At 39.4% G+C, this 27,085-nt stretch overlaps 1 long non-coding RNA gene across 3 annotated transcripts in view; it reads left to right on the forward strand.

Annotated features, from left to right (window-relative positions):
* The window catches only part of LOC138066765 (uncharacterized), a 75,701-nt gene extending 49,593 nt beyond the window's left edge, over positions 1–26,108 (forward strand). For 2 of the 3 annotated variants that reach the window (XR_011140256.1, XR_011140255.1), the window contains exons 4-7: positions 16,120–16,253; positions 18,340–18,488; positions 19,516–19,658; positions 23,354–26,108. This is a non-coding gene — a long non-coding RNA (uncharacterized lncRNA). The remainder of the gene's footprint in view (positions 1–16,119; positions 16,254–18,339; positions 18,489–19,515; positions 19,659–23,353) is intronic. The other variant, XR_011140257.1, reaches the window with a different exon arrangement.
* The last annotated feature ends 977 nt before the right edge of the window (positions 26,109–27,085 follow it).

The following is a 27,085-nucleotide window of genomic DNA, read 5'->3' on the forward strand; positions in this document are numbered from 1 at the left end:
AATCAGCAACCCTGAAAACCATGCCCATGGTATTACATGCTTCTAACCTAACCGTCAGGGACCTAACCTTCAAAGTGTTGGCCAGAAGGCCACAAAATTGTACTTCTTTTAGAAAATGGAACCTGATTTATTTAAACTCTAATCCATAGTGCTGGATCCCTGTAAACAATCTCAGATATTCCCACTACAACATTAATGAGTAAGTAATTTAGCAATAGAGAAATAGATTGGCTTGATTGTTCTCTTGTTGCCCTTTCTTCTGTGGTCGAGGTTGAATTACCTGAGATGAAATGATTACTAGAGGAAGAATGCTCTCTAATTCTGCCTTTCCAGATAAAATTCTTATAAGAGAAAGGTGCTTCTTATTCTTGACTCTCGTTCCTGTGGGTTAGGCTGTTCTCCCCCACACATATTTTTCAATTTCAATTAAAGTGCTTCCGTTGTGCATTTTTACTTAGTATCTACATACAGCAGGGAAGAAATGTGTTCTTAGGCTGTTAATGCAGATTGCTGTGGGTATGAAGGATATGAAATCTCCTTTACAGTCTAATGGTTCTTAAACTGATTAAGTGAGATTATTATAAGTGAGGGAAGCATGGCACTTGTATTCAAGAGTGCTGTTCAGTCCCCTGTGTCTGCTAGCATTGTGAAATCTCACACCATACCTCCCTAAACTTTTAATGCCTTTTCCCCATTGTAAAAACATTCATTCAAGAGTTAGATGAAATGAGACTGGGAGGAGTAAAACGTCTTCTTCTGGATATATGTATTGGGTTTCTCTAAGCTGCATTGTATTTGGACTGTCTGCTTCTGTCCAGGCAGTAATAAAATTTTAAAATCTACTTTAAAATATCCAGTCAGTTCCAGGTGTCTCAGCATTTTTCAGTAGCATCACTACCTCATTAACCACCGAAAAGAAAGTGGAAAGTACCTTTTACTACCCAGGGAGTTTATATTAAAGATTGATAACAATGATGTTGGATCCATAGGAGAGCTAAGGGATTGTATGTGGCAGAATCTAGATGTGGAAATTGAAGATTTGCAATTTTTCTCCTTCTCGATAGTGCCTAGAAAGACCTGCTGTACCTTGGTCTTGCCAGCAAATTGCCAAAAGGCTTATGTAGTGACTTCTGCCATTGCTGCACTCACACTGCTCAGAGATCCAGCAGAGATCTCTCACTGTAAGAGATCGAGCAGGTATCTTTGCAGGAGAAATTTTCTACATAACGATTCCTATCTGTTGCATAATTGGTGATATTAGATGCTCTAGTACCTGGGCTTTATGATCCAATAAGACTTAACAGCTATCTGGGTGTGCATATCTGGCTTGGCATGTGGCACTAAAAGCCCTCTGCAAAGCTAGTTGCCCCTCTTTCTTTGTAGTTATGATTGTAAAGGTGCTAGCTTAACAAGGAATTTGCAATGTGTACGGGTGATGTATACTACCAGTTCAGTAACGATAGCAACATCCTTGTCCCAGCAAAGCTGTCAGGAAGAAATTCTGGGTGTACTGTTACCAGGAACTTGGCCTCTTATTACCTACAACTGTCCAGCACTTGGCCTGGCAGATCAATTAATGAAAAAAAAGGCATGAGGAAAGTTTTCTTTTTGGCAAAGAAAAGAAGGAAACCTGAAAAGAGAAGCCTCAAGACCAGTCACAAAATGATAACTTGAACATCGCTTTTTTGGGCTTGCCTGTGAAAGGTTCAATGAAGGCACTGTCCCAATGACTGGAACATTGGAGCGGGGAGGGAGGAAGGAAAGTCTGCAGAGTTTTTTCCTTTCTTGCCTTGCATTTATCCCCTGTTGACCATCACAGGAGGAAGCTGTTGATGGCAGGGAAGTATAGTTGTAACAAGGAAAGAAATGCAGAAACAAACCCTGGCCTGGACAGTGTTTCTTTCAGAGCTGGCATTACCCAAACAAAGCAGAATGTAGCATCTGACTTGCCATGAAACTAAAACTCGAAGCTATTTTCTTCAACTGTTTTCTTTCCCTGAAGCATATGCCTCACGGGGCATAATTTGTTTTAACATACAGACTACATGTGATGAAGTAAACCACTGTACCCACGTTTCTGTGGCTACCAGATAGCTGTTTTTCTCAGATAGATCCTCCTTTTCTATTCTTTGTGCCACATTCAGATAGAAAGTTAGTGTTTGCATCCCTGTCTGATATTTAGTTATTTATTTATTTGTGCCAGACTGATCTGGGGGAAGCAGGTCTGGGAGTTCCAGTCTGTTCTCAGATGGGACGTAAGAGGCAAGAGCTGATGGATAAGGATAACCTAACAGGGGTTGAAGGTAAACAGCCTCAGCTACATGCAGACAGGGCAGCAGATATAGATGCTCTGCTTAGGAGCCTTAGGACAGGAGGGCTGGCCCCAGGTGTTGTGAGGAAAAGGGAAACTCCAGGTAGTGGAGTGAGAATGGGAGGCATTTTGAGGCAGAACTGAGGACAGTAGGTTGGAAAAATGGAGGATTGAAGTTGGGGAGCTGAAAAGTGGGAGGCCATTAAGGTAGCAAAAAGAATGAGGTCTTCAAATAGGATGTATAGAGTCCATAATAAGCTTAGGTCTGGGTGGGTCCGGGAGGAAGTTAGGAGCAGTGAAGAGTTTCTGGGATGGTGAAGTTCTGCATGGGAGGGACCTTGAGAGACAAAGCGTGGGAGGTAGGATATTAGCTTGGGAAATACTGGGAGGTTCTGAAGAAAGAATAATGGGGATATTTGATCTCTTGGGCACTCGGGGACATAAGAAACCAGGGACAGTCTCTCAGGCATGAGAAGGGGGATCAGGCTTTCTGGAATAAGGGGCTCTCAGTCAGGAGAGGACCAAGGTTATGCCATAGAATTTCCCCTCAGCCTCTGCTGGCACCTGGGCTGTGGTTTGATGGTAGGGACATACACAGAACATGCTCTCAGTCCTGTAGGACTGCTGGGTACCTTCCTGCTTACTCTCTTCTGCTTTCATTATTGTGGCAGTGCTTTCCATTTTTAATCAGGTAACAAGCAGTGAGCACATAAGAGCAGTGGCTTCCCTGTAAAGAGCAGAAATATATTTTAGCTGTTCATATATGATAAAATGTAGTGTAATATAATATAATGTACAGGATGTTATAATACAAATGTACTTTAGCTATACTATATGACTTAGCAACTGGGAACAAGAAGAGGCAGCAAAATACCCACCATGGCGTGGGACCCTTGTTCTCCTTCCCCAGCCTGCCCATAGACAATGTAAGAAAATTATGGAGGTTAATCTTGATTTCACTGGAAATAATATTGCAGGCAAATGCACTTCAGTCATGAATTCACATAGATTCCTACAGAAAAAACTCAGCCCCTAGAAGCACAGCATCCGTTTTAGAGACATTTGCGACACTGCATTAAGGTCACCTCCTCTCCTCTGAGCCAGTTCCCATTTGTCCCCTGCAGAGATACCAGCTGCTAGCCAACACCACCACCTGCAAAGATGATGTCAGTTAATAGAAAACCTTGTTAGTTTTCATCAACTTTTACTGGTTTTGAGGAAGCCAGTTTTGCTTATAGAAGATAGATTTGTACAGTCAATTTCCAGTTGTCTTGAGAATGTTTCCCTTTCCAAAGACTGAGAACCTGTCTCCATACAAAAGCTGCAGTTTTGTCTTTCCTTACTGGGAAGAATGAACCTCACCCTGCAGATGCAGCCTGCAACCCAGCTTCTGAACTTTGCTGTTGTTGCTGGAGAATTGCTGAGGTAAATGTCCTGGTGAATGCGTAGGCAAGCACATTGTCTTACTACTTGCACTCAGCCTGTAAACCAGTATGTGCTGCTTTTTTTTTTTCCCCACTTAATTTGTAGTCTGCTCACCTCAAGTTTATTTATACCTAGCAAGTAGGTTTATTACTTGTTTATACCTCATTTACAGTTTGTTTGCATCCAGGTTACAGTAGGTTTATTGGCAAATTATACTCAGTTTGCAATCCTTATATAATTAACTGATTTGTTAATACCTAGTTTGCTATCTGTTTACAAAATTCAGCAGGGAGACATCTTTTTGATATGATGCAGGTCCTGATGAAGAAGGACAGGAGCTTTGTACAGGTTCAAAATTCACATATTTCTGGGCCTTACTTGGCTGAGCTATTGAATAACCTGCCATGTTTGTGAAATAAAAAAATGGGACATATATTTTAAATGGGGAGAAAATGGATAATTCAACATTCAGGGTCAAATTTTCCTGCCAAGAAAAACCTACTGAGGAGGAAGTACAGTGAGTTATAATTATTTGCATTGTAGATAATAACATCAATTATAGTTTCCATCTGGAATCAAGCCTCCATACTTTTGGCTTCCATACAATCATGGAGTAACAGTTCTAGTCACAACAAGTTTGGGCCAAATAAAGACAAACCTCAATTACCAAAACAACTTAAGTTTTGCAGAAACATGAGGTTGGACAATTAGAGACCAATGTTTGGATATATTTACATGTGGTAACATGTAGACAGCAATTAGCGGGGCTACTCAACATTTATAAGTAATGTCATTTCGCAGACAAAATGTTTTAATCCCTCCCAAAAGCTGGATCAACGAAATTCTGTTATTGGGCCAAATAGGCATCATCTGCATAGGGTTAAGTTTAGATGATCTAAGAGGAATTGCCAACCCAAAATGCTTTACTGTGACTCTCATGTTATCAGCCTCTTCTGAAAGCCCCAGTTCCTGGAAACTACTTATTGTGGGAGTATCTCATTTTTCCTTAAGAAGAAAAAAAAAGTTTAGTCTTATCAGCAATTGTAAAGAAAATGTTTAAAATATGAATGAATATGAAAAATTAGTCCAAACATTCCACAATTTTGAAATGCTATTATAATTTTGGTATCATTGGATCAATAGTTTGAATGCTTGAAGCTGCCTCCTTGACGGTGGCTGTGAAAAGGAATGGCTGAAGAGGAGAATAAACACAGCCATTTGACAAGAAAGTCGCCACAAGACAATCTTTGAAGAACAACAGGTTTCTCAGAAACAAACTGTAGCTTTGCCATTTTCCCTTCAGGTCACGCTGCATGCACCTAGAGGGAAGAGAGGGCTGTGGGAGGAGCCTTCTAGCTCTTGCAAGTAGTGAAGCAGCTCCATTCCTTCCCCTTGCAGCAAGGAACATGCCAGTGGGTGCAGGGGTACGAGCGGATCATGCAGACCTTCGGCTTTTCTCTGTGAAACTAGAGATGGGGCTGGTTTGAGACATAGGCAAAGGCAGACGAGGCACTTGCCTAGGGCAGCAGGCTCCTGGGGAACTGTGGCCAGCAATGAGCCCTGAAAACCAGGTTGCCACTGCCACTGTCCAGGCAAATTTTGGGATTGTGTAGGGAGATGGTAACCCTGAAATGGCTAACCCCCCTTCAGCCATACATCCCCTCCAATGCTTTTGTGGCAGCAGTCCTAGCTTTCTGAGGTTCTTCAGTTTCCACAGTGTATCCTTCCCCACCTATTCTCTTCCCATAAAAGTAGCTTTGGTACCTCATGCCTGGGGTTGCAAAATTCAGTTTTGCCTACGCTACTAAAAAGCTTCATGCTGTTTCTGACCCAAATGCCACAGACTTTAACTTTTCCATGGGACTGAGCACTGAGGCCCTCACAGGATTTAGGAGGCACAGAAAATCACCATTCCCCTTCTGTAAATGAAAATGTTGAAGCAGGGGCCTGAAGACCATGAATCCCCTTGTGAGAGATACCAAACATTCATGTATGTCGCTGATCTCTGTAGAGGTGGCAAAGGTCTTGGCACTTCTTGTACCACTGCTCAGAAGAAATACATGATCTGCACATACTTTGAATAGTCTAACAACCCTGCCCAAAGCATTAATGATGGTTCTAGGTCCTGGGAAAACCCAGATAAGTGTCACTAATGGAACAGCGGAAGCTACCAAGGTAAAATGAAGTGAGAAAAAATGTGACTTGTCCCTGCGGTGTACGTAGAACTGTGCTCAGATTCTCAGGTGGTTAAACTAGCTCTATGGAGTAGTAAAGTCTGCCTTAAGACAATATTTTATGTCAAGGCAAACCTCTAAAGGAGGTAGCAGAGGAGCAAGTCAGAAGCTTCTTTTTTTGCCATCTGACCCTACTGAGAGAGTTAGTATATTGATTTATAGCACGTTGACTCCTCTTCATGCTTTCTGTGTCTCTGATAATCTGCAAAAATTTCTTTTATAGGACAGTGAGCATATAATGGATTGCCATTCTAACAACTGGATGACAACTGAATAGAAACGCCTCTTTATCTTTTCCTTTTCTAGCTGGCAGGAGAAGACATAGCCTTCTCTTCAGCTTCCCACCTTTTAGGAAGAGGAAACATCTATTTCCTCTCCTGCCTACAGGATAGAGTGAGAGGCCTCTCCCCTTTTCCCTAGTACAGCTGCGGTGATCAAGAGAAGTGACCTGGTTTTGTCTCTCTTTAAAGTACTGCTTGTGAGACGGATGAGCCTGGTACCTCACCCCTCTCAGGGGAATCATGTTTGCTCCCACTTTCAGATTAGATCTCCAGGCCTTAGCTTGCTTGTTTACCAGCAAGGTTAACTCGACAGGCCTAACTGGCTCTAGCATATACACACCCTTTATCTCTGTTGTGACAGCAGTTAATTAAGTGACTCAGAAAACAGCTTCTCCAAAACAAAGTAATGTTTATTTGCCAAAGGAGCATCCAAAGAAATGCCCTAAACATCAAAGAGCCCTTAGCTTAGTTTGACCTGCTTGTAGGTCTGGCTCGCTCCCAGCGTGGCAAGGAAGCCTGCTACCTGCTACAGTGTGTGCCAAAAGCTCCTCTCTGCTCACTGTAAGTGACAGCTTGTCCCTCCTCTTTGCCAAACCAGCATCTTTCATGTTTAAAACCTTCCTTGACCTCAGCTCTTGGCCTTGAGAAGTGTCAGCTCTGTTAGCCTAAAGGGAGCGAGGCTGGGATATACCTGTTTTTTCAGGAGCACTCAGTTTGCCTGTTCTCGCCTTTCTTATTCACTTCCTCTTAACAGTTTCACTGTACGTTATCTTTTGGTGCTCTGCAAGAATAAGACATGGCAGGGGAAGTCAGGCTGACATTATATGTGTAAAACAGAATACGTTTCTTATTCAATACAGTTGTGGTAGGAAAAAGGGGGTGCTTGCTTTTTTTTTTTTTTTTTGCTATTAAGAGTAGGTGGAAAAGCACCATGTGAAAGCACCATGTGAAATAGCAAATACTCTTGAAATGGAATCTCCTTCGACTTATATCTTAAACCCACTTAAATGCCATTGATGCACTTTGTACAGCCCTTTAGATCTGTGAAGGGTCTGTATAATTCCGCTACCATAGCAGTGAGTGAGAATTCTCAGTGAGCAACATTTCCTCTTACTCAGCACAGATACGAGGGGGAACACAAAGTGCAAGAGTGGCACAGAAACAGTCACTGAAGGGAGTGGAATTACTCAGGGGTGTTTATAAGATAAAAACCAGCCTTTTGTTATAAGATATCCCTAGCAGATGTTAGCATGAACGACGGGTCTAGGTTCAAATTCTTGGTATTTGACTGCCATGGTTTTGCCCATCACTAGAAAGCACAGGAACTGAAATATCCACTCTTTGACTAGGAAATTAGGGCAGCGTCCCTAATCACTGCAAAAATAAAACTAATTGTAGTATAAAAATGCAGCAAGTAAACATACTATTACCTGCATGATTTTGCCTCCATGTGAAGAAATGAGGTCTGAAAACTGATGCAGGAATTGCTAATCCTGCTTTGATGATTCTAACTTCCAGGCAGCGCTAGGCTGGCAGATTATAGGCTGTGGCTTAAAATAAATAGGCCTGAGTTGAAGAAGAGGGAGGTTACTTATGTTCCTCAAGCAAGGCCTACATAGTCCTGTGAAGTTTGAGGATAGAAATCTGGAGGAACAAACTTTAGAAATATTTTTGGATTTATAAATGGAAATAGTAAGGCTTATATTTTCTGTCCTATTTATTTGGTATGATAACCTAATATGGTGTGTGAAGGAAGTAGAAACAGGAAGCTAATAGCTAAAACAAGATTATTCAGTTCACTGATAAAGAAACATTATAGACATGTAGCGTAGTATTGATGATACTACATTTGAGTTCCCAAGTCTAGTTTTATCTTTAACAGATGATTGCTGCATATTAAACAAATAATAAGTTATTAAAGATCTATTTTCTTTGTCTTTCTCCTATACATTTTTCTTTGGGTGTTTAGCTCATAAATTTGGGGAAGGAATGCTTTGCCCTTATTGCAAAGCTTACTTCAGTTATTAAAGGGAAAAAACAGGGTTTGTTTTCCAACATTTGCCTTTTCATTCTTTTTTTATTTTACTGTTCTTGGTTTATTTTCATTGCTTACACTTTTGGTGTTTAAGCACTAATGCCAGGCTGCTAAAGCAAACCTGTTTTTTACATTCCGGCTGTTCAAAAAATGTGATTTATTTTCTTACTTTTCATTTTTATTTTATTTTTATTGCCCTCAGTTTTGGGCACAGAGTTTATGACAACTTGTATTTGAGTTTCTCAGGCATTTTTGGATTCTTTATATAGTTTTTAGTTTTGAATGCATACTACTAAAAATCAGTTGGTCTTTACATCATTCATAGTCACCACTTTCCTCAAGTTATAACACTGATAATGTTCAAAACCTGATTTTTTTGTAATACTTTTGTCCCCGGTCTTATGAAAGTCTGAAAATCTTTACTTTCTTGGGGTGGTAGGGGATGCTCAGAATCTCTCTGGCAACAGAGACTCTTTGAGGACATGGTAATACTCTGAGAACAGAGAAGTTTAAGAAGCAGAAAATATATCAGAATAAGAATTTCTGGCTGTAAAAGAGGTTGTAGACAGTGATTTGTAGACTCAGCATTGTTGGTCACAGCATCTGAATGGAGCTGCACTGACGCTTTTGTGGGGGGGGGAATGGAGTACACTGCAGGACCGTAAGCTTAGTTCAACTTCAGCTTCTGAAGCAAGACTTGAAGGAATTTCTTTGAACTCCTGAAGCTTGCAGGTGTTGGAATATGATGTTTTAGTCTATTTTTACTATTTACTTTCCTACTAAAAATCTGTATCTTAAGGTAACATTGTTGAATATTAGCTCTCGGTTCCCCTCTGGTTCTTAAGCAGTATCTTCTAATACTACTTTTTTACTGTAGCTCAGAAATCTGTTGGCATTATAAATGCTTTGTGAGGTGATATTATTTGGCTGAAAGGAAAATAATTCTTATCTGAAATGTGACATGAAAAGTGCTAGTCCTGCAAAACCATGATTTTTACGTATGGATTTTATTTTGGTGTTGCTTTCAGAAAAATGAAAAATAATTGGCAGAAATAATCAATAAAAACATCACTTATATTCTAGTTTCTCAGAAATAGCTTTCTTAGAAACTAAGCATAGATTTTAATGTTACTGTATATCATGATGAGGAAAGACTGATTCTTAAAGGAAACAAAAACTAAAAAATATGCTGAAACAGATTTAAAAGCAAAATCTGAAGGAGACTATCAGATTCCTTTTTTAACAATATCAGCTAGCTTTTTTTCTTTAAATGATCAAAAATCTGTTTGTCTTTTTGGTAGTGAAAGCAAATTTCCTTCCTGAATATCCTGTGATGTGCACATTTTGTAGGACAGCTACTCGATACAGGTCAGCATAAAGCCTGTGTTTTATGCTCAGCATGTATTTAAGATTCAGTTAAGTTAAACTGACTTAGTATCTTTTTAAAAGCATCTAACAGTATGAGTGCATCTACATTACTTTAAGAGGTGAGATATCCTGATCTCCATTTTTAGCTTCCCTGCTTCTGAGCAGCTGCACATTCATGCTTCCTGATTGCCCAAACATTAGCTACAAACCTGTAGAAAAGCTATTTAGATTTAAGCACTTTGGAGAGAGTTTCTTCTGTCTAGCACTGGAGTCCCATACCTAGGATGAGAGACGTACCTACGGAGCTGAAACCATTATCTATATCTGCTTTTTAATTAATTCATTATTATTCATAAAGATACACTAGTGGTCAGTAGATATATTTTCAGGAATTATCTATCTTATGTGAGAAAGTTGCCAGACAAGTGGATAAATTTACTGATCTTTCCATAATGGTATGTCACAACTGGCATGTAAAAGCTGCTTTTCATAGTCTCACAAGGGTTATAATATAAAATACTGTTTTTCTAACAAATTACGCTTTACTCCTAGACTATGGAGTATGTCAGCAATTGCTTTTTTTTTTTCCTCCCCTGAAAGCTTTACATCATAATGTCAGCTAATATTCCAGTGGTATATTAGAAAAGGTAACATAAACCAAATTCAGATGGCTTGACTTAAAATATTGCCAATGCGCTGTCTAGATGGGCAAGTCACCACTCGAAAAGTGAGTTCTTTCATGCCTATAAAGTAACAGAATTGTATGTTGTAAGTATATCGATGTTGTAATGATGTAAGTCTAGTTATGCCTCACTATGACTTTTTCAGTGGCAGAATTCAGTGTGTTTTTAGATATTAATCCAACCTGGTTAGAAAACAGTCCTCTATAATGAGATTTTGCATCTGCAATCTGTGCCCAGCCAGTGTATCTGTAATATAGACAATCTCCAAAGCCTCATTTATGACTCCCGCTAATGTATAGATTTTGATGGAAACTATTCAGAAGATATTACAAGCAATATGATATATTAAACCTAATGCTAATTGTGTTCTTATGTTTAGATTAAAGAGAGGCTTATAACTGCAATAATCCTTTACTATAATATGAGGTAGCTAACAAAGATTTCAGGAAAGCTTATGTAGGGCAGGAAGAGTCGCCAGTCTGCCTCTATTAGGCTCTAAGGAAACAGACTTTTTACAGGTAGCGCTGTAATATACAGAAGCTATTCTGGTCCTAAAGTGTCTATCATACCAAACGGGTAGTATTTCGATTTCCAAGAAATCTGCAGTCATCACTGACATGTCCCATTCCTTTTGTCAACAGATGTAATGTAGGCGAGATCTAACCATGTGCTACGGGACTGTTTGTTCTACAAATGTTTTGCTTCTAGGGTTAAACATTAATGGCAAAACACGTTTATCCTCTGCTGTCTTTATGGGAGCTTGAAAATACGTTACTAAAGACATGTTACAACCTTTATGAAATATTCAAGTGTATCACTACTGCACTAGTACTGTCCCTGTGCCTGTACTTGAACTGCACCAAAGTTAGTGACAGTGAGAAACTTCAAAAGCTTGAGAAGACTAAGAGTGCTTTCAGCCCTATACTGAGTGCTATCTCCAGGACACAGTCCCCTGTCAACCCATTCTCCAAAAGGAGGGAGTCTGGTTTCGTGACAGAATATGATTTTGACATTAGTATTCACTATACTGCCAGAAGTTCAGCTGCTTAAAATGTTTTTGAATATGGTCTGTGGTGACTGGTGACTCCCCGCTTTACTGTGGAGATGAGTGGCAATTCAGGCATGGTGGAATGGACTAGGCAGCCTGACCCCTTGGTTTGGACCTTACCTCCAGCACGTGAGCCGCAAAGATCTATTGGGAAGCACACACTGCTTCCCAATGTCCCTGTATTGTTTTAGGGACAATGCAGACTGCGGCAAGTCAGATGTACTTGTGCCGTAGTGAAGTATGGAGATTCTAGGCTATAACTCTGGGAATTATCCATTTTATAATATTCACTGCTCCCCTCCAGGTGCCAATGCCCACAGGAAAATTTCCCACGGTTGAGTGAGATACTAAGTCGTGTGGGGAAGAGCAAGACATTGTGGGAAAATGTGTGTCAAGTCACATACTTAATAACTTGGCAAGTCTGAAGTAATATTTATGCCTAAGATAACAGCAGCTAGCATAGTGGAAGTAGGTTGGGCATGTAAAATATTCAGTATACCCTGAGGTCCTCAAACATTTCTGTGATTAGATATGACCACCTTCAGATGAAGCAAGGATTAGAGGAAAGGTGGATCTGGCACTCGTTCTAAAAAGAAAGAGAGTCCTGAACCTACTGAGTTCGCAAGCGTACGGAAATAAAAATATCAAACTGAAACTCTTCCAAAAAAGACAGGTGTGTGAATGGTTCCTGTTGAAGGGAGGTATAATGCTGTTTGTACTGCTGCTCTTAAGCAAGACTTTGCTTCACCACCTCCCAGAGCATAAATACTGAGATTTTTAATGAAAGCAGCTGCAGGACATCTAAGAGCAAGGATGGTATCACTGGATCAGCATATATTGACACAGGCTACATTAACCCCGTATGTCAAGCAACAATTAATGAAGTAATCCACTTTTTCTGGTTATATATTTAATAGCATAGATTACCAGGGCAAAAACATTTTAGACTTTTATGTTCATGTTTAATTCCCTCTGCATTTTGATGATTTAAGACAGATGCAAATATATAATGACTATTGTAGGTCAAAATGCCAAATACTAAGTAATTTGGCACTTAAGCTTGTTGTATCAATTTATCCCACATACATCCAAAAGGAGCAACTTTGGGGGCATTTTCTGGGGAGAATGCTGGCAACAAACTGGGTGTTGTAAGCTCCATAAGGAATTTGGCTAATCAAGCATGGAGAACTGTCCTGTGAAGAAACCTCTTAGGGAAACCGACTCTGTGGTGAGAAGCTGGAGATTTTATGCGCTGAATGCTACAGGGGATCATGGGGCCATGTCCCTGTCATGGGGCCTGGTTATGCTCACTGTGCCTGACCCTGACTGCAACCCGTGGGCTGACCATCCAGCCCGTTCCCCTCCCCATGGCAGTGCCTGATGCCTGGGGCTGGGACTGCCTCTGGCTGCGCCCCTGGTGCCCTGCTCCCTCACAGGCAGGGAGAAGGGCCCTGGCAGCAAGGCCCAGCCCTGCCACCACTGGGAGCTCCAGCAGTGTTTGAGAAAATACGAAAAGAAAAAACGTTTTATTTGATTACCATTATCAGCCTGTTAATCAACCACAAGAGAATGAAAAAACAGAGAACGTGGAAAGCATGCTTGAGCTGAACCTTTTTGATCCTAAATCAATGTCGCTGAAGGACAGGAAATACTCTCTTGCTTACAAGCACCGTAGCAAATTTGGCATAAGGAAGTTAAAGAGGATTTCATTTCCTCTGAAGAAGATGATACTAGAGATTATCAAAGGCAAATTATTAGGCAAGAATGACCACTGATTTCATCCGCTATAGCATTTCCTATGTTTTTATTTAAGGTGGATACCTACTTCATAGAAAATTGAAGATATTGGTTAAACTAACACTGCGATCAAATGGCACTATTGCTTAGCTACGTATTCTGCAGTCATAGCTTAGATGCTGAACTACTGCATTATGGTGTAGCTGCCTAAGATGCATGAAGAGCATAAACTACGTTTCAATAAAAAAGTGAAGTAACTCAATTTTGTTTTTCTTAAGAACTACATGTTAATATATTTTTTAAACTATGAACTGGGTTGGAATTTAAACTCAAGCCTTTCAAGTTCAATAAAGCTATTGCCTTTTTTACTGTATTTGTCAACTCCCTTCTAAAATTTTGAGCCCTTTCAGCCTATTTCAGCTACTCTGGAGAAGGGTGTAGAGGCCTCAGGGATATGAAGCTCCTGCACCGTTAGGTAAAATTAGTGCTTGAATAGCAGAATAAGACACAGGGAGATGTTCTCACTGAGGAGAAGGCTGCAGTAGAAGCCTGCCCATTGACTAACTGAGACGTGCATACTGGATTGCCAGCCAGCACAGATACAGTACAGAACAAGCCACAGTGTGTTCTGCCTCTTTCCCAGCTAGTATGTAGGGTGCCTAGTGTGGATTTAAGGGTCTTTTTGTAGGATGAAGTAAAGTGTTGATGGAAAGGGTGAGCTGTAAAAAGAAGCCTAGGAAAAAAAATGTAAATACATAAGAAAAAAAGATTCAGCAGTTTTCTATTCATGGAACAACTTGCTTTTTTTGTATTTTAAACCATCACAATTCAGGAATTATTAAAAAGTTCTCTATCTGATAATGTAGCAACATTACCATGCTAAGCTGCCATGCTACCTTAGTAAGCAAAAAGTGTTTTTTGCATAGTTTGAGGTTTCAGAGAACTATAATTCATACTGATTGAAATCTAGTTCAATGTCCTCTGGAAAGGAACCTTTCTCACAAGACTGCCAGCACCTTTTAGGTCCAGCTGCATCCTAAATACAGTACAAATATAGTCTCTCTTTGAATTCAGGGTTTTGTCTCTGGCCATAATGTCAGGTAGGAAGTCAGTAAGGGTGTGTATGTGTGTGGGTAGATAAATGAACAGGTGAGATTACTTTAGCTATTCCCATAGATTTAGCTATGTGATGATGACTCTAAAAATCTATTTCCAACCTCTCCCACTTTCATATATAATATTAGACGTGTCATTGGTGTCTTCCTCAATCAAATCTTCCCTATCTCTCTTCCTCCCTCACCCCACCTGGGCTTCTGCCAGGTCACATAGCTTCATAAAAGCTCTGAAATCCATTCCCACAGCCACCAGTGTGATTCATCCTATAAATGGTTTTTGTCTTGGCTATTGCAAGTTCTCTCTTTCTGTGTATGACCAAATACATTTGCAAAGTCCTTAAAGTCTGCATTTGTACAGTGCTAGTTATAGGTACTAGCAACATCCTTTCCTTTTGCTGAGGAAATGAGAAGGGAACTGCATGTAATGAAATGGTCAGTTTATTGTTTACTCTTTTTTGAAAATCTAGTCATTTTCATTGACCCTAGATTTTCTTACTTAATGCACTTTAGAGGGTCAGAGCATGTAGAATCCAAGGTGGCTGTGTGGCTCCACATATCTCTTTGAGTGATAGAGGATGGAAGATAGGATTCCAGGGTGCTGGTTTTGGTATTATATTTCTATCAGGAAAAAAGATTTTCTTTTCTTCTCACTATCCAGTAAGTCTCCTTTCTCCTCACTGGCCCCTTGGAAAAGAAAAGCAAAATGCATATTCACCCAGATTTTCCTAATTAAAGTGATATCTTCTCATATCTGATGGAGGGTCTTTTGTCTATTTCTGCTATTTCTTTAGGTGGGATTCGGGAACTGCTATCAAAAGAATTATTATTTATTTTACAGTTGTTCCTGAAGACTCTAGGGAAGACCCTGTTATGTTCAGGAATGTTCATACTTACTGTATCTCTAACAAATTTACCGTCTGAATAGCCAAATCAAACAGAAACACAAGGAGCTGAAGGGCACTGCTGAGGCAGACACAGCACCTTGTTGGCAGTTCTACCAATAAAAAGCAGGATTGTCTACATCTTAGTTCAGTGTTTTTTCCACTGGGCCCTTATTATTGGCAGACAACCTCGTTTATAAATCCCTAAAAAAAAGAGAGGGACAGAAAGAAAGAACAAGCCCCATAACATTTTCCCTGCTAATCCTCCTAAATGTCCTGTGGCAATTTCCGAGTTAAAAGACAAGAAGAAGTAATTAATATAAAAAGAGATAAATCCCAGTATTAACATTCAGCTGAGGATTTTAGGTAAGGCTGGAGAAAGGCTTTGACTGCCAGGCTACAGCAAAGAAGGTTCACAGCTGCACTTTGAAGTGTCTTCCATTTTTCCATCCACTTCAGCTGAGGAGTTTGGTAGCTGTGAACAGACCCATTTTTCTCTTGCCTGTGCCCCATAGCAGAATGCAGGGTGTGTAGAGACTGTGGACTCAGGCATGAGATTTCCACGTTAAACTTGTCATTTTTTCTGCTTTTTTTCTAAGTATATCATTGCTTAGAGAGGGTCATGGTCCTCTGCAGTCACTGAACCTGAAGACTCAGCTTGGCTGTGAATCAAGCACATAAAGAACATCTAACCTTGTTAACATGGGGAACCTTTGTCATACAACAAAATTTAGCAGTGACACAGGAAAGTTGTCCTGTGAATTACTAGAGCCTCCCCATTTCTCCTATGAAGGACTATGTAATTTAGTCAATATTTGAAAGTGGGAAAAGAAGACCGTATCATAGACAATTGTTACTTTTTTAGTCTAAATTTTTCAAGACTCTTGCTGAGTCCTTGGTGTGATCAGTTATCACAGTAAAATGAGAGGAGTCATTTATTCTCACACATAGAGTCAAGGGATGAATTTACTATTTTCTTATTGCATTGTTCGCTTCCATAGGCAGACACTCCCCTCAGTGAATGAGACAAGAAACAATGCTGTAGCATCATAAATTGGAATGGCAAGAGCAAGAAATTCTAAAACCTTCTTACAGACATTAATGAACAGCATTTCACAACCTTCCTCCCAGACAAGTAAGTATTATTATCATCGTATGATGTCTGAGAGAATTGGAATAGAGATTATCTGAGTTGCTCAAAGTCAAGTGACAGAACTGAGTATAGCATCCAGCTCCCTGTGCCACAAATATATAAAACGTGGCAGTTTCCCAACCCATTTAATTTTACTCACAAAGCAGATTAGTGTAATGATGAAGAACATAAACATCAATTTAATCAGTGGTGACATAGATTACTACTTTTTCAGTAGGAAATGCATGAAAATGTTTCAGAGAAGTAGTAACACACACAGTGGATGATGTGTCTGTTGTGAGCAGGGGCACTGAGACACTGGGCTCACGTTTCTGCATCCTGAGCATATCTTCTGGCAAAAGCTGATGCTTATATGTGAAAGAGTGCACAATTCTAACTATTGCTTGATCCTCACAATTTTTGGAAAAGGCTTTAAAAAAGTCTGCATTCCACTAATTTTCAGGATTTGACAACTGACAAACCTACTCGGACTGGCACTGTCTTTTTTGATCTATATATCTGTACAGAGCATAGCAAAGGATGGTTGATATTCATGCCTGAACTTTCTTGTAACAGAAGTAAGCAGTGATTTCATTCTCATGTGACAGTTACTGTATTTCCTTGTTCTCACCTAAAAGGAGTGAGTGAAGTTTCTGCGGATAACAGGGAAATTGCATCACAGAGGTTTAAAAATGGCAACTTTTTCTGTAAATGCTTAAGGGTTAAGAACATATATATCTAAACATTAAACCATAGCAAAAGGACAGGAGGAGTTTGGTTTTGGCTTAGAGCCATATCACAGCTGATAAGCAGAGACGTTGAATAAGAATATATTCAATAACATTGAGAAAATGAATAAAAGCAGAATTTGATTTTACTAATTTTACATTTTGTTCATCTGGTCATTGTATTACCGCATGTTTATAGTAAAGAGTACAAAGGTTATACTTTGATTTTTATTTAAGAAGTAGGCTGTATTCTCTTTTGAGTTAATGAAAAAGAAGTATAATTTGAGTGGAAAGAATTACTCTCATTCAGTGGCCATGCATTCTACCTGCAAAAACTATGTTCCTTTTGAATTGTAGATGTTTATCTCTTTAACCTATTCCATTTAAAATCAAAGAAAAGCATCTCCCCTGAGTTACAGTGCTGGTAACTTAAAATTAGAGTGTGAATTATCTTTAAAATAATCTTGATGCAAGATTCACTTATGATTTCTTCTTCCTCTAGTTTATTGCATACCCCAAAGTCCTCTTTTCTCATGAACTCTAAACAAATAATATACCAGAGAAGTAAGATATGTGTATATGAGGGGGGACAGGCTGTTGGCTGTAAGCCTAGCTGAACTGATTTCATTAGTCCTCAAACAGGTATCAAAGTTTTCCAAGGTTTACAAAGAGGTGAACTGCACTGGGCAAATAGTATGTGCTACTATATGTCTATGCCAGAGATGTGCATTGATGAAGCTCCCTAGCTGTAAGAACAGTTTTTTAATCTAGCTAAACTTCAGAGGGTTAAGTTTTAGGGTGTAACATCCTTTCCCTGTAGAACAGATTTCCCCTATTATGGTTGACTTGGCCTTTTTAGTCTTCTGAGAAAGATGTAGTGTCTGAGAATCTTTCAGGTAAGATTCATCTTTAAAAATCCAGTTAGGTTTATACCCAAAGCAATGTTTCTGAGGAGAAAAAAAAACATAGTAGCATTTTGTGTTCCCTCCCACCTTCTCTGTTTTTTTCATTTGGTATGTGCTGACACTGTCATACAACTTTGAGGCAACTGTATTTCAATTGTTTTTTGTTTATTTTGAAATGCTTTGAGGATGGAAAGATATATTCCTCTTAAGTGGTACTAATTATGTGTATCCTTTCTACTAAATAAGAAAGGATGTCAGTACTTGCTATTGTTTTCCAATGCACAATAAGCATCTGTCTAAATATTGCATCTACGTGATCTTTATTTTATTGTCATTTGGTACTTGTATTTCAAGAAATCTGATATGTTAAGAAATCACTCAGCAGTCAGGAGAGAAGGAACATTCAAATCTAATTTGGAAAACTTGGGTGTGCTTAGACTGTCATTTTGTCCGTAGCAGAGGTCCTCCCATGACTTAAAGGTTGCTGCCTGCTATGGAAGTGCACCACCTATCCACAGAGTTTCATTCAGGAGCTCTCCTGCAAGCAATTTGCCATGGTGGGGAAAGAGTCTGAGCTAAAACGTCTCAAGCTGCTGGTCTTCCAGGTAAATATATTGCCAACTTAGTCTTTACCTGAGTTCTTACAATTTTATCACAACTCTACAGCCTCTTTTGGGGTAAAATCCTTAACAACACCTCCTTAAAGAATAAGATTGTATCTTCTGTTTGTATGCCCCTTTCTGGCTGCAACAGCATCAGTAAAACATGGAAGCAGATATTCTGCCTTTAGCACTTGCTATAAGAGCCACCTGCAGACTGGGCAGATATTAACAACTACATGTATCTTATAACCCGTGTCATCACCTTCCTGAGGTTTTCACAGTCCTCCTGCTGTGTTATACTCGGGAAGGGGGCTGCAAGAGGTAAAACCATGGCAGGACTGATTTGCTGATTTGGTTACTCTGGGGTTAGAATTCTTGCTCTCTCCCTTTTGAGAGTCAATATTAGAGGACATTAACATAACTCTTGCACTTTTACAATTTGTTTCTGAGAGTCAAGATTTTTCTGAATGATTAAGATTATTCCTAGGCTATGAGAGGGATGCACTCATGGCACCCCAATATCCTGGTTCTTTGTCTGTCCCATTGTCCGTTGCTCCTTTCTGGCCTTCATACATGGTGATTATTACTACAGACACAGTTCAGCTGTAATGTATGGCAAAATGGGCCATTACAGTGAATTCTTTCACTGTTCTCACTCAACACCGTCAGACATCTCTGTATCAGATGGCTCCAGAGGGGTACAGTCCCTTCTCTGACCGCTTGTGCTTGTGTGGTACCGTTGCTGCTGTGCAGCTCTTGTCACTCCTATTGCAAACAGATTAGCCAGTCCTACCTGCAGAAATAATACTGCACCATCAAATACTTGTTGCTAAGTAATCTATATTTTGATATTCCTTATGGAGACTATTGAAAATCTCCAAGAACAGATAAAGGTAAAATAGGGATGAAAGTAGTAGAATGCTATAACTCAAACTGATTCTATGATAGAAGATACTATATATAAACTTTGATGAAAAACTGAATCTTTTCTTTCTCTGCCTTATTTATTTTCTGGGTTCCCCAATACAAGAGAGACGTGGAGCCACTGGAGCAAGTCCAGTGAAGGGCTACTAAGATGATTAAGAGACTGGAGCATCTCTCCTATGAGGAAAGGCTAAGAGAGCTGGGCCTGCTCAGCCTGGAGAAGACTGAGGGAGGATCTGATCAATGAGTGTAAGTATCTGAAGGGAGGGAGTAAAGAGGATGGGGCCAGACTCTTCTCCGTGGTGCCCAGCCATAGGATGAGAGGCAACAGGCACAAACTGAAACGTGGGAAGGTACGTTTGAACATGAGGAAAAACTTCTTTCCTGTGAGGGTGACTGAGCACTGGAACAGGTTGCCCAGAGGAGGTAGTGGAGTCTCCTTCCCTGGAGATATTCAAAAGCTGTGTGGGCACAGTCCCAGGCAATGTGCTGCAGGCGACCCTGCTTGAGCAAGGGAGTTGGACTAGATGATCTCCACGGGTCCCTCCCAACCTCAACCATTCTGTGATTCTGTGATTTAGCATATAGGTCCTTTGGGGAAAGTTTTCTATGTATGTCTATAAAGAATCTAACAGAAGAGAAGCATTTTGTTGGTGCTTCTCAGTATTACCTTAATACACATAAAATAAATTGTTTTTTTTTTAATGACAGACATATTATTCCTACTAAATTTGACATGGCTGTTCTATAATGACTTCTTCCAAGTGGAGGTATCATTCCTGCTAGTCATATTAGATGCATGAATTCTACTAATCAGGCTGGAGGAAGCTTCTATATGAAGGCTCGCTGCTGTGAAGTGTTGTATGTCCTGCATTCCCATTGACTCCAGAGAGAACCTGAGCATCTAAAATGAATGTTTATCTCTTTTTAGAACTGAACTCTGCTATCCTTATTGAGTTTGTGGGCTAAAGAGTTGGTGTTGCAAGTCTCACACACGCAATGTGCAGATAAAAATGGGTGACTGTGCTGATTGACTGTCTAATTTCAATGTCTGACTACTGGGTGATAACTGTAGCTGAATTTTTACTCTGCTGTGTGTATCAGGGATTAAAGGGAAAAAATTCCTCTTCTATTCACTTCTGTGGAGTTTAGCATGTGTCTAGAGCCCAATAGACAGCTGTCCTTAGGCTAGTTTCAGTTTGTGTCAAACTCTGGGATAAGTACTGTTTGCTACCTTTTTGGGAACTCAGAGGTTTAACCAACATAATGCCACCAAAACACTGTTAATCTAAAAGTGAACTTCCACTGACTCAGATTAACACAGAATGTGTAAATGCTGTGTAACTGATGCAAAAAGAGTTGGACTGTATGATTGCCATTCTTTCTATGTCCTTTCTGGATCATAAAAGCATAGGTCAATGAAAACACACCTTGCTGCAAATCATTTACCTTTTCTGAGAGTTTATTATATTTTCTCTGTGAAATAGAGATGTAAACTCTCTGTTGCAAAGAATTTTGAGTACCTTTCTGGCCTTCAAGCCATTGCATGGCAATCACAGAACTGAATGTTCCTCTTTGTCTTCCTGTATATCAGCATGTTGACATTTTATTTTATCAGTGACATGAATTTTCCGTATGACTTTATTTAGTTATTAAAATTTGCCTGCATATAACTATTTCAAAGTAATCTGCTCTCAGAATCATTATTATCCTTTAAAATGCTTGGAACTGTGAAAACCTACAGACAGATGTTTCCTAATGAACAGTGTGTGCCATTGCCAGTTACATGTGAACAGCATAAATACGAACTTTTCAAAACAATACACATTTTGTGGACGGGTTTCTCCAATCCAGTGAGTGTCCCCACCAAAAGCAGTTTCCTGGCAGAATGTAAGGGTACAGCAGCTGTTTGAACAAATGTTCCTGCTGCTGGAGTGTTTTTAATATATCCTCAACAGTTTTTTTTTTTTTTGGAAGACCACCCAAATGCAGTGGGAATTCAAAAAGTAGCATGCAGGGAAGGTCACCTGCAGAAAAGGATCCCTCATGTACACTAGGTATGGGATATCACTGCAATTGTGGTGTCATTAACTCTACATGCCATGCTCTTGTTTGGGAAGTTGAATGAGAAGTTAGTTGTGCAGAAGTCAGGCACATTCATCAGGAGGGAAAGATGCTTTTCTGGGTCCCTGTCTCCATAACAGAAGAAGCCTGATTTTTGGAGGGACTGCAAGGTCCCATTGAATCATTTAGAAATATTCTTATTCAGCATTTTGATTGACTCTTTTTTTAAAAATCAAACCAACTAGAAGCAGTAACTTCCATTTTAGAGGCATAGTTTGTTAACAAGCACTTTGCATTTGGGTGCTTTTAGGTACATAAATATATTATTGCTACAGAAAAAAAAAACATTTCATGCATCATTAATTATGGGCTTTACTGATGTCTTTAAGTTAGTTTCCGTATTTATTACAGAGAATTTAAAAAGTCAGTGTGTTGCATGTGATGCTTCACTGATTATCCGTATTTTTTTGTTATTCAATACTTAATTTTTATTACAGGAAAAAGGAGAAGGCATATACCATGTTGATACTATGATACTCTAAAATGCTTTAGAATGCTGTCTCAAGACATTCCTTTAGGTATACCAGAACGCAACATATTTCTGTAGGTTAAAAACTCTCCCTAGAACAGAGAGACTTTGGAATTTTTTTTTTCAGTAGAAGTGAAAGACATATATTTCTTTGCCCTCTTTATTCTAGACTTCAAGTAATAAGGAAAACAGATTGCAAAAAATACATTATGCTTGCAAACATATTTTATATGTATGCATTTGTATGTACTTGTATTTTATTTTATTATTTGCTTCCCAGGACAAAGAAAGCAAAGAAACTCATGAAAATACAGGCCAAAGAAATAGCATGTGAGAGCATGCATGTCTGCAATTTGTATACTAACTGCATTATATAGTAATATGTACCATCTAGCCAGCAATGTACTTCATTACACTGTGCACAGAAAAATTTAGTTTTATATTAGAAATCTTGTTGTATTCTTTGCCGTCTGAATTGTTTCCCCTCTTTCATTGTTCTGCTCATCTCAGTCTAAAACACAGTTCCAATTTTGATCTCAGACTACTATAAATCCAAAATAAGTCTAACAACTTCAGAGAAGTTTATTTCTACTTTACATAGCTATAACTAAGATACGAATCTGGCCCATAGGCACATGCATTTTATAGCGAGTTAAAACATGTACCCTTACTATTGTCAAATCCTTAAAGTTAACAGACATACATATGTTGTTAGAATAGCAGCTCTGATGCTTTTTTTTTTTTTTTTGCATCCAGAGCTATTTTTGGTTCTTTCCCCTTTGGCACACATTCCTGGTAACGATTAAAAGTGGCTTCTCTTAGCATAAAATCAAAGCTGATAGCTGAGGATTTTATGTATCAAATACATTGTTTATGTAGATGTTAATTTTTGTACTGAAAATAGAAATGTAAGGTCTGACTCTCCTATTGCTTGCAGTGGTGTAAATCAGTAGAGGTTGTGAGAAAGGTGTGAAACAGGAAAATGACTCTTGTGTATCTATTCATATTGGATGCTTGGCCATCGAAAGAGGAATGTGATGCAGAAACAAGGACTGCCTGTGCCTTCGTGGGCTCTGAATGATCCCAGTCCCTGTTTGTGGAAAGTCCGCTTGGAAGGAAAAGCAAGGCGCACGGTCCTCCAGAGCTTCCCTCTCATAGAGGAGCCAGAGGTGACACTGCAGCACACTGGTGTCATTATAACAATTGTAGCAGAAAGTATTCACAGAGTCGGCCTTGACCTAGGGCGGGAGGTGAGACCTGCTGGGAAGGGGCTGCTGCCGTTGGCCCTGTGGATCACCATGTTGTATTTATAGCTCCTGCCTCCATTCTAACACAACTATTGTCCCTGCAGGTTCAGATGGACGTGGTATTTGTACCTTGTCTGTGGATAGAAGCTATCCCAAAGGAGAAAGGAGAACTGGGTGACCCTGTCCATCACAAATTCCTGTGGTGGGCCTTTAATCTGCCTTAATCTCCAGGTGCTCTTATTTGTGTAAACTGCTGTTCAACTGATTTCCTCTAGGAATTCATGAAAGGTGTTCCAACCTTTTCTGAGGTCAGTCTCAGGGATTCAGAGCTCTTCTTTTCATATGATCTGGAGTAGGCAGTAAAATGGCTTGGAATGATTTTAGGCTTACTCCTTAGATTTGAATTTCTAGGTGCAAGTAATAGAAGTTCCCAATGGAAAATCCCTAGGTCATTGACTCATTTCCTCTTTTTTTCCATTAGGATCCATATTTTCTGTCTTTCAATGTGTACAACCAGGAATACTTATTTAATTTAACATTCCTGAGTCCAGGCAAGATGCCAGGAGGAAAAGAATTTATTTTATCAGTAGGTGGGGTTGGCAGATGGTGGCACTGCTTTGGGCATTAGCCAGTGGTTGGCTATTTCATTTGTTTATTTTTATTTTAACTGTGCACTCTGCCTGCATATGGCATTATGATAATAGGGGCAAATACCAATGAATAGTGATGAAGGAGATCAGTTTCTAAGATCTCCATTATGATGGAAGGGTGTGAAACTCACAGCCTACAGTCATCTGCATTAACTCCATGCAACCTATTAACCCGGTTCAAAAATGTAAATGAGTTAAGGAATAAGATGCCTGTTCAGGAAAAGTTTCACTTCGAGGGTAGTATGAAGGATTTCAGTTTAAGTCAGCTTTACTTGTTTCCTGAAGCAGGACTTTGCTAAGTTTCCTTCTTTCCAGCTAAGCCTTACTATTGCCATTTATTATTCAGAGAGAAAATGCAGCCAGAAAGTAAGCATTTTCCTTATAACATTAACTCTTGCATGCAGAGTCACTGGCTTGCCAAGCAGGCTGCAGGTGCATTTGGAAATGGCTCAGATTAGGGGAAAAAAGTGTCCTATTTGCAGGATGTTTGGTGAATTAAATGCTAATAGAGTGGTCACCAAAGAATGAAAAAGACTTATTGTTCTCTCAAGCTATGGTTTGCCAATCACATACTTCAAGGTGAGAGCAAAGGTACTGTATAGTAAAGAATATAAGAATAAAGAAGATGTTCATGAAACAACAAATGGACTAGTAATGTGCATGGAACAACATGCAAAGTCTCATTCAGTATGAGTAAAGATCATAGAATCAGGCCTAAAGTCGGTAACTGGAAGACAGGGAATGATGTCTTTATCATATACTTTGTGGGAAAGTGGACTAGTTATTTTCCCTGTTGTGACAATATTTGAAATTGTCCCAGTGCTTGCAAGCTTATGACACTCCCTGACACCAGGTACAAACAATAACTCATCTAAGATGCAGCATTGCCCAGAATGTGGTGTGGCAGTTTCCTGGGAGGCAAATGGCTGCAACTAATGCTCATGAAAATGCCATCAATGCTTTTATCATGGCTATATGCCCACTAGTAGCGCTTGCATGTATCTTAGGATAATACTTTCTTATGTAAAGTTAATTACTAGAAAAACTTGCAAGTGCTAAGCTTCATCCTAACCCTGAAAGTGCAGAGACTGTTTTATGAGCATTATTTTAATGTCTCACAGCCTACATTTGAATCTCAAAAACTTTGGGAAGCTTTGTTCTGACTGTTGCAGGTGCTCTGATCATACTTTGTATAACACTGTACTCCATAAATACTCACTACAGGAACCAACACCATCTTGTGCAGCTGAACCTTGTGTTTGCCTTGTGGTAGTCAATCTTCATCCTGCTTTAGGGGCAAGGTTCTGGTTAGATTATACCTCATTACAAACTCTGTTCACGTGAATCCTATGATATACAATGTTGTACAGTCAGCTGGTGGCTGCTTTGCATCACTGAAGATGTTGTACAACCACAACTGAGCCCAGCCCTAGGAGAGCAAGGTACTTAGTCTAGAGGTTCCATGAGGCAATTGGCCATAGTTAGGAAAAACAATTTAGCTAACTAACTTAAAATGAAACATCTTGAGTCAGTTCAACAACTCAAAATATTATGTTTTTTTCCAATAATTTTTTTTTTTTTAATTTCATTTTCCTGTGGAAAACATCAGTTTTATGGGAACTGCATTTTCTGTTGGAAGGGTGTTACAGTGAGAACTCCTTGATCAGATCTAATCACTTAATCACTGGAGCTGTATGTGCTATTATTATTAACCCTGAAAAATCAACAATACGCTACTGTGTCCTTTGCTGTATTTTTTCCCCTGTGGTGCCCTCTTTTCCCTTTCTCCGCTTCCACTAGTTTGCATTGGCCCTAAAATGCTGACTAGACAAACATCTTATCCAACCTCACCCATCTAGTCATTTTTCAGGTAATTATTTTGTGCTCCCAACTCCCAAGCAATTTTCATGTAAACATGTTTCAGGAAATATGTTTCATTGTGGATAATTTCTTTACCACCCTCAGGTTCAGGCAGGTGTTTTGTTTGTTTCTGTATATGTTCTTATTCTCTCTCATTACTCTTTATAAGTCATTATTTTTGTTTTAACTGCTTTGATCTATTCACTGACTTCAAACTAGTCTTTCTAAGTAAAAGTTGACTCCTGTATGTTTTTACTGATTGATTTTCATGTTATATTAAATGCTCATAAACACAATTTAGCTTTATTCAGCTTTTCATCTGTGCTCAAATAAATACAATTTTTGCCACAAGTAAGACTCAGAAACCTTTCTTTCCTACCAAAAGAAATACAGATCATCACATGGCAGCAGCTCTCCTAGGTAGAACTAAATTCTATTGGGGCTGCGTCTCCTCAGTGGTGACCTGCAGGAGAATTCCTGCAGCCGAGCACAAGGGCTCAGCTATGACAGGTAATGCTTGGAAGATCCAGATGTTTTAGAAGAATGCTAAAGATGTCCTGTACAGGCAGCTCTACTGCAGATGCTAAACTTCAGCTTGCACAAGGGGGAGAAATGAGCTCAGATGAGGCAAATTGATGCCATGATACCTTCCTTCTTACCTCCAACTTTTACCTTCCCAATCTCTCATCTCCAGCTGTGACTAAGCTTGGCTTGTCTTTAAAACAGGTAATGTAGCTTGATGATAATATGGATGTATAAAATTATTGTTTAGTATCCTCCAGCAGATGCAGTAGGTCATCCTCCTGATAAGTAGTTCAAAGAATTGCACAGTCCTAGAGGAAAGGCAGGGCCTCTTCCTATAAAATACACATTTTACGAAGAAGAGAAGGTAAGTTTGCTGCCTAAAAATATAAGTTTTCAAAGATAGATCACATAACAAAATAGAGTACAGGGCTGTAGTTGGTTATGGTTGCCAGTGAACACCTCTTCTGTCTCAACAGGGTGAAAAGTGAGATGGCATGTGTCAGACCACTTCTAAATTAATTGGAATTTTGTGTTTGCTTTATCCAAAGTCCCTTAAAAATAAAAGAAAAAAAGTCTTTGTTTCCTTAAAACTATTTTCGGGAAGGTATCAAGCTAAAATAGTGCTATATTGTTGAGTTTTATTTTGTTTGGTAAAAAACATAAAGAACGGATGTAAAATCACGGAGGGAAATAATAGTGGTATCTATCTAAAGCCTTTCATCTCCACACCTAGTCTGGTCAGATATATATACACAGATCTGTGTCAATGTCATTTTGCTCCTTCTCACTGAAAAGAGGTAG

Source organism: Struthio camelus, chromosome 3 (genome assembly GCF_040807025.1).
Source record: "Struthio camelus isolate bStrCam1 chromosome 3, bStrCam1.hap1, whole genome shotgun sequence".
In the NCBI taxonomy this organism is placed as follows: Eukaryota; Metazoa; Chordata; class Aves; order Struthioniformes; family Struthionidae; genus Struthio; species Struthio camelus.